This window comes from Octopus bimaculoides, chromosome 2 (assembly GCF_046866305.1).
Source record: "Octopus bimaculoides isolate indiv1 chromosome 2, ASM4686630v1, whole genome shotgun sequence".
NCBI lineage: Eukaryota > Metazoa > Mollusca > Cephalopoda > Octopoda > Octopodidae > Octopus > Octopus bimaculoides.
This window is the reverse complement of record NC_142929.1, coordinates 123915948-123930947: the sequence shown is the minus strand read 5'-3', so window position 1 is coordinate 123930947 and position 15000 is coordinate 123915948. Positions and strand designations below refer to the sequence as shown.

General features: G+C 37.2%; 1 long non-coding RNA gene across 5 annotated transcripts in view; it reads right to left on the bottom strand.

Moving 5' to 3' along the window:
- Window positions 1–15000, bottom strand: part of LOC128247017 (uncharacterized) — a 90852-nt gene that overhangs the window by 26334 nt on the left and 49518 nt on the right. For 3 of the 5 annotated variants that reach the window (XR_016240734.1, XR_016240733.1, XR_008263420.2), the window contains exon 2: window positions 2208–2404. This is a non-coding gene — a long non-coding RNA (uncharacterized LOC128247017). Of the gene's footprint in view, window positions 1–2207; window positions 2405–4422; window positions 4745–5225; window positions 6333–15000 lie in introns of those variants that run through there. The other 2 variants (XR_016240735.1, XR_016240736.1) reach the window with 2 other exon arrangements.

Below are 15000 nucleotides of genomic sequence, written 5' to 3'. Positions count from 1 at the left end.
ATATATATATATATATACATATTCATATATACACACACACACGCATATAGAGGTAGCTAGCTAGCTAGATATCTAGATAGATAGATAGATAGATAGATCATGTGAAAGAAGGATGGTATTTCTATTAAAAAATTTATGTCTATATAATTGCTTCTGCAGCAATAATAAATGCCACGTTTATCAGGAGACTAAAAATACAAAATATCTGCAGGAAAATGTGTCACTGAAGAATAGTTATGTGATAAGAGTTAACAAGATAAACAAAAAAACAAGAAGAAAGAAAAAAAATTGAGAAAGATAGACAGCTAACATCATCATCATCATCATCGTCGTCGTTTTACATCTGCTTTCTATGCTGGCATGGGTTGGACGGTTTGACTGAGAGCTGGCGAGCTAGAAGGCAACGCCAGACACCAATGCGATCTGTCAATGTTTCTACAGCTGGATGCCCTTCCTAATGCCAACCACTCCATGAGTGTAGTGGGTGCTTTTTACATTCCACCACCACAGGGGCCAGTCAGGCAGCACTGGCAATGACCATGCTCGGATGGCGCTTTTTACATGCCACCGGAACGGGTGGCAATCAGGTGGTACTGTCATCGGCCACGACAATGACTTCACTTGCCTCAGCAAGTATTCGCAAGCGCAGTTTATTGCCCAAAGATTGAAGGGTGCTCTTAAATGGGCTGGTTATGCTGCACTGCCATAGGCCATGGTTATGGTTTCACTTGGCTTGTCAGGTCTTCTCAAGCACAGCATATCTCCAAAGGTCTCGGTCACTTGTTTTTGCCTCGGTGAGGCCCAATTTTCGAAGGTTGTGCTTCACCACCTTATCCCAGGTCTTCCTGGGCTACCTCTTCCACAGGTTCCCTCAACTGCTAGGGTGTGACACTTTTTCACCCAGCTGTCCTCATCCATATGCAACACATGACCATACCAGCTAAATCATCTCTCTTGCACACTACATTTGATGTTTCTTATGTCCAACTTTTCTCTTGGGGTGCTTACACTTTGTCGCGTATGCACACTGACATTACACATCCAGTGGAGAATACTAGCTTCATTCCCTGCAAGCTTACACATGTCCTCAGCAGTCACAGCCCATGATTCACTGCCATGTAGCATGGCTGTTTGCACACATGCATCATACAGTCTACCTTTTACTTGGAGCGAGAGGCCCAGCAGATGTAGGAGCTCTCTGAAATTTGCCCAGGCTATTCTTATTCTAGCAGCTACACTCTCAGAGCAACCACCCCTGCTACTGACTTGGTCACCTAGGTAACGGAGGCTATCAACTACTAGCTTTTTCCCCTGGAATGTGATGGAGGCTGTTTTCTGCACATTTGCCCCTGAGCATTTGCCACACACAAAAACTATCTTCCCAGTTAGCCTTCTTTTGATATTGCTGCACCTCTTATGCATCCATAGCTTACACCAGGGACATCTTATGGAGTTTCTACCTATTCCTTTTCTACATACCGAGTAGGGCCATCTACCTGTGGTTTGTGGTTTGCCTGCCTTCCTACTTATTAAGACTTTGGTTTTTGCTAGATTGACTCTAAGACCCTTCGATTCTAGTCCTTGCTTCCACACTTGAAACTTCTCCTCTAGTTCTGAGAGTGATGCAGCTATTAGAACAATGTATTCAGCATAGAGAAACTCCCAGGGGCATCCTGTCTTGAATTCCTCTGTTATTGCCTGAAGGACTATGATGAAAAGAGGGGGCTGAGGACTGATCATTGGTGGACCCCTACTGTGAATTCTTCACTGTACTCATTTTCAACCCTCACCTTACTGACAGCATCCCTGTACATGGCTCTTACAGCTCTCACTAACCACTCATCTATTCCTAGTTTCCGCATTGATCACCAGGTAAGGCATCAGGGGATCTTGTCAAAGGCTTTCTCTATGTCAACAGAAGCCAGGTATAGAGGTTTATCTTTGGCTAGGTATTTCTCCTGCAGCTGTCTTACCAGAAATATAGCATCAGTGGTGCTTTTCCCTGGCACAAACCCAAACTGCATCTCGTCTAGACTGATTCTCTCCCTAATTATTTGGGCTATGACCCTCTCTGTGACTGCAGCAGATTCAAAAATCCACTGGTGTGTAAACAAGTGAGAAAGTAAATGAAAGAAAGTAGCACTCAACACATTTCATTAGAGTCACACGTATTTATGAGCAATTTAACTCAACTCCACATTACTTACAATTTTGTGGCATGTAGGATATGTCCATCTCATCAGGTGTTCAAAGACGGAGTAGAGAATTTGAAAGAAATTTGAAATGGCTCCTAGGTGTTTAGACTTTTATTTATCAGCTCAAATCTTATGATATTAATGCCATCAAAGTGTCACCAGTGTTGAAGATGCTCGGTTTCGTCCACTTGACATTTCATTTTAATGATCTGAAAATACACAAAAATCAAAAAATCAAAAAAATAAAAACACACTATCTTGTAGAGCAAAAAATTATCTTTTAAATAGCATAAAGCATTTTGCCAATGTGTTTTATTTCTGTGTGCATTTTTAAATTGGAAATAAACGCTCATGAATTATTCCTTCTCTTCCCAGTGATAGATAAATATTATTTAACAAACATGGGATTTAAACATGAGCTACTAGAAGTTTAATACTCTGGTAGTACAGCAACCATATGAGATTATATAGTGTACTGTGTACTATTCTGAAATCTTTCAGGCTCAAAACACTTGAAAGATTGCAGGATAGTATATGGTACACTATGCAAGCTCATCCAGCTATTGTATTATCAAGCCATGAAACTTACAGAAGCTTACATTTAAATCCTATATTTGTTAAACAATTATATATGCATGTGTGTGTGTGCATGTATGTGTGTGTGTGTGTGTGATTGGTGTATTATTTGTGTAAAATGTTCACTATCTTTTGCAGGCTTTTGAACGTACATATTAGAAGTACATATTATACACATGAACTAAATGTTACGTATTCTTTGTCAATCAAGTGTGTTGTCTGCCATAATCAGGATGGCATGAGGAAGTTAGTTATGTCTATTATCCAAGCTAATTAATGTATAGCAAAGAGCTAAAGCCATTATAATAATGTTATGCTTTTTTCTTTTATAGAGGCAATTTATAAAAAATTGCAGCAGAACTGTCAGACAGTTGTGTGTCTGTGTTTGTCCCCCCAACATCGCTTAACAACTGATGCTGGTGTCTTTACGTCCCCGTAACTTAGCGGTTCGGCAAAGAGACCGATAGAATAAGTACTAGGCTTCCAAAGAATAAGTCCTGGGGTCAATTTGCTCGACTAAAGGTGGTGCTCCAGCATGGCCGCAGTCAAATGACTGAAACAAGTAAAAGAGTAAAAGAGAGTAAAAGAATAAGCACACATGAACTTACTACTGCCAACCTTCAACAGGAAAGGTCAGAATCTAATACTGCTATTATTGAAAGTATAACTTGAATTATTTAATATGAATATTAAATGACTAAATAATGAATAAGAATGAATATATCAACACTCACATTACTGAAGTATAAATATAAACTGAAAATATATACATATATTTCCTTTCTTGAAATACTGTTATTATAATACATATAGGCATAGAATAGAAACTATATTCCAAATTTCCCTCACATCATACACTTCCATCTTGAAGAGGTATGATCTGAGGGTGATTTTGGCTATTTCTAGCATCTTCAGTCATTTTGTACAGGCTGTCTCATTAGCTCATTGCATCTCTGTGTTTGTGTATGTTTGTATTTGTGTGTGTGTGTGTGTGTGTGTGTGAATATGTTCTGTCAAACACGTATCAGATACACACCTTTATTTAAGTTTGTGGGAAGAAATGAATGAATTGAATCTGTTGAGAAAGCCTTAAAAACTGGGTATTAGAGTATGTATATATTTCTGAGATTGTATGTGTGTGTGGGGTGGGGTATGGCTTGTGTTTGTAAATGGAGAAATATGTGAATGTATGTTTGAAATCATTTCTCTCTCTCTCTCTCTCTCCACAAGCTGAATACATTTATATGATAAATATGTGTATGGGTGTGTTTTGTGTATTCAGTCATGCGTGTATGTATATGTATGTATATAATGTATGCTCACATACGTATATACCCATGTATTTGAGTATATGTAGCTATGGGTATATATGGCTGTCTGTGAGTGTGTACACGTATATATATGTACATCAGTGACTATATGCGTACTCAACAGCAGTTTTGCATTATAAACACACATATACATACACACACCCATATGTGTGTCTGTGTGCATACATGTGTGCGCATGTGTGTGTGTATGTGTATGTGTATGCATGTGTATTTCCAAAAGTGCTTATACCTGGGAAGGTAAAAGCACGTATGGGTGTGTGAGTGTTCTCATGTGTGCTTATGAAGAGTGTTTCAATGAATGAATTTTAGAAATGACATACCTGTTTTAAGAATGTTCGATGTAGGTGTCTAAGTGTATATGTGGGAGTATCTGTCTCTGTATGCGTGTATGATGTGAAGTGTAACAGTATCTGCATATGATTAATGAAGTGTGTGTATGAATAATTAATAAAGTGAGAGGTAAGTACATACACACATACATACATGCATACAGACAGGCAGATAGATAGAGAGATATGTGTATTACTCGTTTACTTGTTTCAGTCATTTGACTGCGGCCATGTTGAAGCACTGCCTTTAGTCAAGCAAATCGACCCCAGGACTTATTCTTTGGATGCCTAGTACTTATTCCATCCGTCTCTTTTGCCAAACTGCTAAGTTATGGGGACATAAACACACCACCATTGGTTGTCAAGCGATGCTGGGGGGACAAACACAGACACACACACACACATATATATTAGCTCACGCGAAGAAAACCCTAACGATAGGAATGATAATAGAAATAGAATAATTTCTAAGCAAAGTAAAAATAAATTACGCAACTACATATGGTATAACATACCATACAATATAGCGGTCACAGGTAGATTATGTAAGAGGATATTCTCGATTATATCAAAGAACTTTCCACCCACTCACAAATATAGCAGTAGCTTTTCAACTAAAACTATTAGAATCTCATATTCAACCCTCCCTAATATGAAATGTATTATATCTAAACATAACAAAACCAAAATTAAAAAAGCTAGATTAAGAATAATTAATTATCAGCCTAACACCAATAATCCTAGAACCTCCACTGATAGTATAAGAAATAACATTCCTGTAAATTATAACATACCTAATAGTATTAATAATTGTAATGACGACGACAGCATTGGCCCACGTAACCATACCCAAATAACAAATAGCACGACAATAGATGAATCACTAAACCTAGACCCAACACAAAATAGCAGCACACCTTATAATCCTTCCGCATTAAATAATGACACTACCACTAATAATAGAAGACCCAACTCAACCTCTAATAATAATCCTAATAATAATCAAGATAATAATTATACCAGCCACGATTCTAATAATATTACTAATAGAAATAATACGTATAATACCAATGTTAACGGCAGAACGAATCGAGGTGAAGTAACTTCGAACAACCCAAATAGAGGTAGCAGCAATAATAATACTATAAGCAGCTACCCCACAAATGTAAGCACAAGACGACCTAACAATTATAAAATCGGTTGCAATTGTGTAACACCTTCGACATGTCCCTTACGTGGAAACTGCTTAGCTAAAAACGTAATATACTCCTGCGAAATTATCACGGAAACTAACACCCTCCCCTACCTTGGATGCTCTTCATCCTGGAAATCTAGATTTTATAACCACGGATCTTCGTTTAGACTCAGACATAAGGCTAACAACACTTCATTATCTCGTAGAATTTGGGAGCTTAAGGACGACAAGATTAATTTTAACCTTAGATGGTCTATTGTTGGATCGGCCCCAACGTATAAAGATAATAGAACTGGTTGCCAGTTATGCTCCCTTGAACTTTTGAAAATTATTAAATTCCCCGATAAGAATAAGCTAGTTAATAAGAGGTCAGATTTCAAACCCTCCTGTATCCATAAAATGATGAAAACCTTAAGATATTATAACCCCTAAGTCCTCTCTTTTAGTTAGAAGCACTTCTACACCTTCTCTCATTAACTACTCCCACGTTAGATCCTGCCTACCACAACTCAGACACCAAATTAGCAAGGCCCGTACTCTACCCCTAACCTAACTATGTACCTTAATAATTTTGTTTACCCTCGAATAGCTGGATTATGACCACATAATATACACACATTTTTAATAAACCGGATCCATAATCCCAAACCTATGGATATAGTTCCACCTTTCAGTCGCTGACCTGAAACTCTCCAATGACACTACAATACACAAAAATGAAACAAAATAACACTAATCAATACTTTTTCTATAGTTCTTACTTTTATTTTTTTTATTCGATTATTTTTACATTTTTATTTTTTATTTCATTTGTTACTTTATTTTTATATGTATATTCTTTTATTTATATATATATATTTTCTCAATTTTTATATATTTTACATTTTCAATTTATATTTTTACATTTTTATTCTATATCCTTTTTATTTTTTTATTTTTATCTTTTAATTTTTTAATTCCTTTATGTTTTTATTTTTTATCTCTTATTTTTATTTTTTATTTTTCATTTCTTATTTTTTGCATTATTAATGTGGGTGCTATTATTTCCTATCAATATTATACTATATTACCACGGTTGAAATGCCCCCAATACTCTGTATTTTGAATTTGAACGTCCAGCCCTCCCTCTCCCACACACTTTATTTCCCTTTTCTTGTGGACATTTTCTAATTATTCATTCTTTAAGGTCTTATATGTTCTAATTACCCTTTCCACCTCCTTAACCCTTTCATCATCTAAATAAGTGTATGTGTAAGGGACGACCGTGCGAACTCAAAAAGGGAGAAATGGTGACGAATGGAAAAACAGAGGACTCCTTTTATTTAAACGCGTCACACGGTCGAACACACAATAATGTATCGATGATGATATACATGATATGTTATACGACGATAACATAGATGACCAGTAATGAAAGACCACAACCGTATTAGATGAATAACAGAGATATTTATTGTAGCGTTAAAGATGTATGTCTGTGTGTGAGTGTGAATGCGACATATAAGAACATTATCAAAGACAGGCCGTCATACAAAGAAAAGTGTGTATGTGAGTGATACATGTGTGTATGAGTGTTTACAGCAGATAGAAAGAGAGTCAATAACACGTGAGCAATTATATACCAGTTCTTGTGTACACTATAGGAAAAGTTCTGTATGTGAAAGTGAGTTGGCTGAGTGTGGCAGTGCTGATCACTAGTTGTGATGTCGTGGCATCGATGCCGGGCCGTGTTTCTTGTTATACAGATGTTCGTCGCTGGCTGAGAATTTCTTGTCTGAGTCACCTAACAGAATCGAAGAGAGAGATGTGCCGCGGTAGTTTGGTGTGGTGTACATAGTAAGTCGTGTTGACGCTGGTGGAGATTGATGATCGGTAGTAGTAATCGTAGAATCGTGTTGGTCATGACGATGATGCTGGATAGTAGTCGTAGACTCTTGTTGCTGATGTGGCGACGGCGGTGGTCATCGTTGGCTGGACGAAGCTGTTGAAGTGGTCGCTGGAACTGCTGCTGTTGTCGTGTGGTACACGGAACAGTTCTCAAAGAGAAACTGGACCGAGACAAATTTGTTGGGTATGAGTTGATCTATTTATAGCGTTAAGAGGGCTCCAAGACGGTGATAGAATTTTACTCTATCACGTGACCTTATTAGGGGCTGTGATTGGTCAGTTTGCGTTCTGGCGGGAACGGTTCGAAGAAGTTGCCGATTCGAATAATAATCAGTCACGTGATGACAAGGAATGGGTTCTCTACTACGCTCGCATTTATTTATATTTAAATGAGAAGATTGTATGTAATGGCGATAGTAGTTTTGTATCTAGTGACGATAGGTAGTTTCGCTACATATGTACCAATATAATAGATAAGTTCGTATACTTAAGTTGTAAATCGCCGAAACTGACCAGTCACCACAAGAATATCATATTTCAAGTTTACTCTAGCCTGACGCCACTTATTTACAACCCACCACTGACATAGGCAGATACAGCTCATATCTATCTATCACTTACGACCGTTAAGATCTCTGTATCTATATCTACTTATCTTCTTCTTCTACATTTAGACTTTTCCTCACCACCCTTATCCAACCCGTCTAAATGGCTTAGATGTATCTTAATTTACTATCCAAATTTTCTCTTATTGTTTCTTAGATCACCCGCCCCACCGATTTGACTCCTTTTATTTTTGTATGAATATCTGTGTATTTTTCTTCTTAGTATTTTATATTCCTTATTTTATATTATTATTTCATTTTTGTTGTATTGTTTTAACCACCAGCTTATTCCCTCCTTTAACACTACCCTTCTAACTAATATTAAATAGTATTGTTTACTTAGCGTTCACTACACACTGAATTGTGGCAAGGTATGGACGGATTCCGGAGTACCGAAGAAATTATGTATAAATATATCAAATTAAGAATTCTACGAGGTATATTGCAATACAAAATACCAAACGGAACCTCACCTCTTATATCTCATCTTTCTTCCTCCTTTAACTTCTATGTGATATAACTCTTGGGAGAGAATACATTTGCGGCTGAAGATAGCTTTATACGGTCAATTATACACTGATGTAACAACTATAAAGCTTGAAACACGTGTACCGCAGAATCCTTTGTGTTTTGTTTTTATTTTTACATTTACAATTTATATATATATATATATATATATATGATGGGCTTCTTTCAGTTTCCGTCTACCAAATTCACTCACAAGGCTTTGGTCGGCCCGAGGCTATAGTAGAAGACACTTTTCCAAGGTGCCATGCAGTGGGAATGAACCCAGAACCATGTGGTTGGTAAGCAAGCTATTTACCACACAGCCACGAACATGTCTATATGTATGAGTATATATGTGTACATGTGTTTATTTGCTTTTCTGTATACACACAAACACATATATTATATATACATATCTATAGGAAAGTGGGTTATACATCATTAGATGTATACCTGACTTTCCTATATAAAATTAGAAATTAACGGAACGCTGAACTCCAGACTATCAACATAACAATTATTTACTTTAAGGTGGTTAATATATACATCTTTATCTCTTGTTTGTTGAGACGTCTACTTTGTGTGTGAGCATGGTTGTTGGGACGTTGGTATGTAGATGTGAGCGAGCTGTCTAGCGTAAGTTCGAAAGATGGAGAGAGACAGCTAAACACGTCCTTGCTCAATCGCTGGCCAGCAAGAAAGAGGCAGAATGAAGCGGGAAAGCTTGGTTGTTGAATTGCACGCATGCGTGAGACTACGCATGCGCACAGCGTTACTACAGGGCTCCCTTGCCAGTGCGGAACGCACGATAATATAATTCTGTTGGAACGCCTGAGGCAGGATGGCCACTGAAAACCACCCACAAGATGTAGCACAAACATACACAAAGAAAAATGAAAGAAATGAAATGTACACTCGTGTGATACATGCATGCAATGTACAAATTGAAGGAATGAAAGAAAAACATGCAATATGGGCAGTAAATGCCACCTAGTAAAAAACAAATGAGACAATGAGAAAACAAATCGTGATGACTACTGTCCAGGAACTGGAATCACGGAATGTGAAAGTCTGAGTGTTTGTTTTTACTGAAAGGAAAGAAAATGTATGAGTGCACAAGTGTGTGTGTGTGAGAAAAAACACAGAACATAGTAAAAGTGTCTGTAACAGACTGTGAAAAGTCTTAAAACACTGAGATGGAGAAAACCAGTTCGTATTAAAATTCTACAAGGAGATAGAATGTCCATACGCAGGAAGTTGTGGTCCGTGAGCAGAGCTGTAGTTGAGCGTCGGATGCTAGTTGTGACCGGTTACCTGGTACGGAATATTCTATAAAAGTTACACAAGGAAATTTGGAATGTTAATACGCAGGAAGTCGTGGTAAGTTGGCGCACGACATAATGTTAGACAGTACATTGATGGTGAAGACGTCGGCGCAGGAATTGTAATATAGCTGTGTTCTGTATGTGTGGTGGTAATGATGTCCTGTTGAAACCTGGCGACGTCGGGGGAATGCTTGTAGTTGGTAGTAGTAGTTGTTGTCGTCGCGGTGGTAATCTTGGTTGAACGAAACTGGTGGTGAAAAGGCTGCTCGGTGATGATGGTGTTTGAAGAGGTGCGCTTTTACAGACGGTTGACAGACAAATCTCTGTACGACCATTAGCGAAAACCTCGAAGAAAAATTTTCTTAACCCAAGATGAAAAAACGACCGTGCGAACTCAAAAAGGAGAAATGGTGACGAATGGAAAAACAGAGGATTCCTTTTATTTAAACGTGTCACACGGTCGAACACAAAATAATATATCAAAGATGATATACAAATAATTATGTTATACTACGATAACATAAATAGCCAGTAATGAGACGATAGAAAAGACAACTGTGTGAAATGAATAACAAGAGATACTTAGTGTGGCATAAAAGATGTATGTGTATGTGAGAGTGTGAATGCGACATATAAGAACATAATAAAAGACAGGCCGTCTATATGTATGTGAGATATCACAGCAGATAGAAAGTCAGTACACGTGAGAGTTTTATACCAAGTTCTTGAGTACACAATTGGAAGTATCGCAGGCTGTAATTCTTGTCTGTTTATTATCGTGGTGAAGCTAAGTCACCTAACAGAATCGAAGAGAGAGATTTGCCGCGGTGGTTTAGTTTGGTGTACATAGTAAGTCGTGTTGACTATGGTTAGAGATGTCGGTGGCGTTAGTGGTCATCGCTGCTTGGTAGTTCAGTCTCCATGGCCGCATTTGTTCTTTAGTCGGGTTCACCAGTTATAGGTTGGTAGTCCAGAATCCATGCTGCGTTTGTTTCTTCGTCGGGGTCACCACTTTATAGGAAAGTGGGTTATACATCATTAGATGTATACCTGACTTTCCTATATAAAATTAGAAATTAACGGAACGCTGAACTCCAGACTATCAACATAACAATTATTTATTTTAAGGTGGTTAATATATACAACTTTATCTCTTGTTTGTTGAGACGTCTTCTGTGTGTGTGAGCATGGTTGTTGGGACGTTGGTATGTAGATGTGAGCGAGCTGTCTAGCGTAAGTTCGAAAGATGGAGAGAGACAGCTAAACACGTCCTTGCTCAATCGCTGGCCAGCAAGAAAGAGGCAGAATGAAGCGGGAAAGCTTGGTTGTTGAATTGCACGCATGCGTGAGACTACGCATGCGCACAGCGTTACTACATATCTATAACTATACAAGCACGTGTGTGAATGTGTGTGTGTGAGTGTGTGTGTGTGTGTGAAAGAGCTTTCTTGTCATGACATAATGTCATAGTTGTAAATGAGCATCACCATCATGCATGTAACGTCCTCCATTTCCAATCTTCTGTGGAAATGTATCCAGCCATGGGAAAATACTACCCTACTTGGAAACAGGTGAGGGTTAGTGACAGGAAAGGATTCTGGCCATAGAAAATCTGCCTTAACAAATTCTGGTTGACCCATGCAAGCATAGATAAGTTGCTATAAAACAATGATATGATATATATATATATATGTGTGTGTATATATGTGCGTGTGTGTGTGTATGTCTATATAGTTCAAATTTACAGAAAACAAAAGACAAAGACATGTGTAGGAACAACAAGCAATTGTATTAATTTAATGCTCAGGAAGAATGGAAAAGTCTTTTATGTTTCGAACCTATACTCTTCCAAAAAGGATCAAAAGGGAAAAAAGGGAGAGTGAATGAAAAACATAGAGAGAGAGAAAAAATGTGTAGCCATTAATGGTTCAACATGATGGAATTATATATATATGTATATATAATTTTTTATGGTGGCTTTTAGAGCATTGGCTCTGATTTTAGCAAGTGGTAGTATATACTCTACCTAATCTTAAATTACTTTATATTGTGCCTGTAAAGGAGTGAACTTGCTAGCCACCTTATTATTACTGTGAATAATGATAATAATACTACTCTATCTAAATTTTTCTTGTTTACGATAATTTCTTTTAAGCAGAGTAGGACGTTTAAAGTTAGGAACGCACATGAGCTAACATAGTGAACATTTTAGAAATAGATGTTAAATGCTGTTTTTCACTGATGATTGCAAAGCATGCTTGTCATGCAAAGTGTGAAATCAATTGGTATAGAAATATGTATTACTTATCTATGTATTCAAAGCAAGGGTAAGCCTATTTTTGAAATGTTCATTGCATTGCTCATGTGTATCTTAATTGTAATTTTTATGGTGGTTTTGGGAGCAATGGCTCGGATTTTAGCAAGTGGTATTATATACCCCAGGAGTTTTCAAACTTTTTGACTTGCGGACCCCTTTATATTTCAGGCTTTACCTTAGGGACCCCCTTATAAATGCTTATGAAATTTAAACATAAATATTTGCTTAAAATAACATATATTTTTACATTTATTTAACAGTATCTAACAAATAGGTTTATTGTCAATTAAAAGATTTCGATTAAAAAAACATATATAAAATCAAATTGCCCATAAAAAGTATTTGCTGTCCACGGACCCCCTGTCTTGTCCTTGCGGACCCCCTGTGGTCCGAGGACCACAGTTTGAAAACACCTGATATACCCTACCTAATCTTAAATTATATATATATATTTTCCTATTATTTCTCCATGTGCGGTTAACACAACCCCACTATTTACTGACTTATAAATATATATATATATATATATATATATATATATATATATATATATATATATATATATATATATATATAGTTTTAGGGAAAATAACCAAGTTTCAAGAACTCATCGATGAAAATCCACTATCACATATGATATTTACTTTGCTTTATATTATACTCATTTATTGTACTTTTAATTGTTAATTTTTCTATATGTGATAGTGGATTTTCATCGATGAGTTCTTGAAACTTGGTTATTTTCCCTAAAACTATATATTTTATCTATATTTTATCTATAAAGCTCAATTTAATTTTAATTTTTTATAAATTGATTTTAATTGAGTTTTTACCTGTAATTTTGGATTTTGTCCCTAATATTATATATATATATATATATAAGTATATAAGGCAAATAAGCATGGACCATACCATTAAACCCACCACATAGCATGCTACCTTCACTATTTCCCTCAGTATAATGAAAATATGATGTAAACTGTAGTCTGCAGATATATCTCCTGAGAGTGTCTTTTTTTTACTTACCACACAATGGAATACCATGGATTATAATAACACCTTAAAATGAAGTTCTTACTTTTCCTTACTATGTCTATTACATTACATTATTTTTTATTTTGACCTATTTTACTCTATCTTATTTACCCTACTCTATTATTCTAACTGAATTACCCACCTGTTAGTTTCCTAACATTTGTACTCTCTGAAGAAGCCTTGAGGCTCAACTACTACCCAATCTCTGTCCAACGTTTATTCATCCCTGTATATCACTGATGTGATGAGGATGACTTGGAAGATTCTGAGGCCTCATGGTAGAAACGGCCATAAATGATTTGTATCTGTATACTCATCTATTATTATTCATTCATCTCTCTATATATATATCCGTTTACGTATTTATTGGCTGATCTCATTCGTTGACTTATACCACTTAACCACTTGTTTGTTATCATTTAATAAGTAGATATAATGGAATGTCTACTGGCTGATGTTTGTCAATTTTATATCCTCTCCATTTTCTTATTTGCCTCATAAATCCTAGGAAAATTTCCAATTTACCCCCACCCATACCTAGTATTCGATTGCGATATTGCCAAGCAATAGTAAGCACTTGGTTAAAAATACGTAGCTACACATCCAGTAGCACACTGGATATTTAATATCCCTTAGATGGTTTATTAACCTCTAACTCATACAGACATATATAAGTATATATACATATATATATATATATATATATATATATATATATATATATATATATATATATATATATATATATATATATATATATACATGATATACATATATATATATATTTATATATATATATATATACACATACATACATGATCATGATGATGATCATCATCGTTTGACGTCCGCTTTCCATGCTAGCATGGGGTGGACGATTTGACTGAGGACTGGTGAACCAGATGGCTACACCAGGCTCCAATCTGATTTGGCAGAGTTTCTACAGCTGGATGCCCTTCCTAACGCCAACCACTCCGAGAGTGTAGTGGGTGCTTTTACGTGCCACCGGCACGAAGGCCAGTCAGGCGGTACTGACAACAGCCACGCTCAAAATGGTGTATTTTATGTGCCACCTGCACAGGAGCCAGTCCAGTGGCAACGATCTCGCTCGAATGTCTTTTCACATGCCAGGAAGACGACACTGGTAACGATCACGCTCAAATGGTGCTATTTACGTGCCACTGGCACGGAAGCCAGGCAGCTGCTCTGGCAACGATCACGCTCGAACGGTACTCTTAGCACTCCACTGGTACAAGTGCCATCACCATTTCGCTTTCACTTGCCCCAACAGGTCTTCGCAAGCCGAGTTTAGTGTTCAATGAAGGAGACGGTGGCATGGGTGCCAGTCATCGAATTTAGTTCGATTTCGATTTCACTTGCCTCAACAGGTCTTCGCAAGCAGAGTTTAGTGTCAAATGAAGGAAAGGTATGCATAAGTGGGCTGGCTACAATCCCTGGCAGAGGCCTTAGATTTTAGTCTCACTTGGCTTGCCGGGTCTTCTCACGCACAGCATATTTCCAAAGGTCTCGGTCAGAAGTCATTGCCTCGGTGAGGTCTAATGTCTGAAGGTCGTGCTTCGCCAACTCATCCCAGGTCTTCCTGAGATTACCTCTTCCACAGGTTCCCTCAACTGCTAGGGTGTGGCACTTTTTCACACAGCTATTCTCATCCATTCTCGCCACATGACAATACCAGCG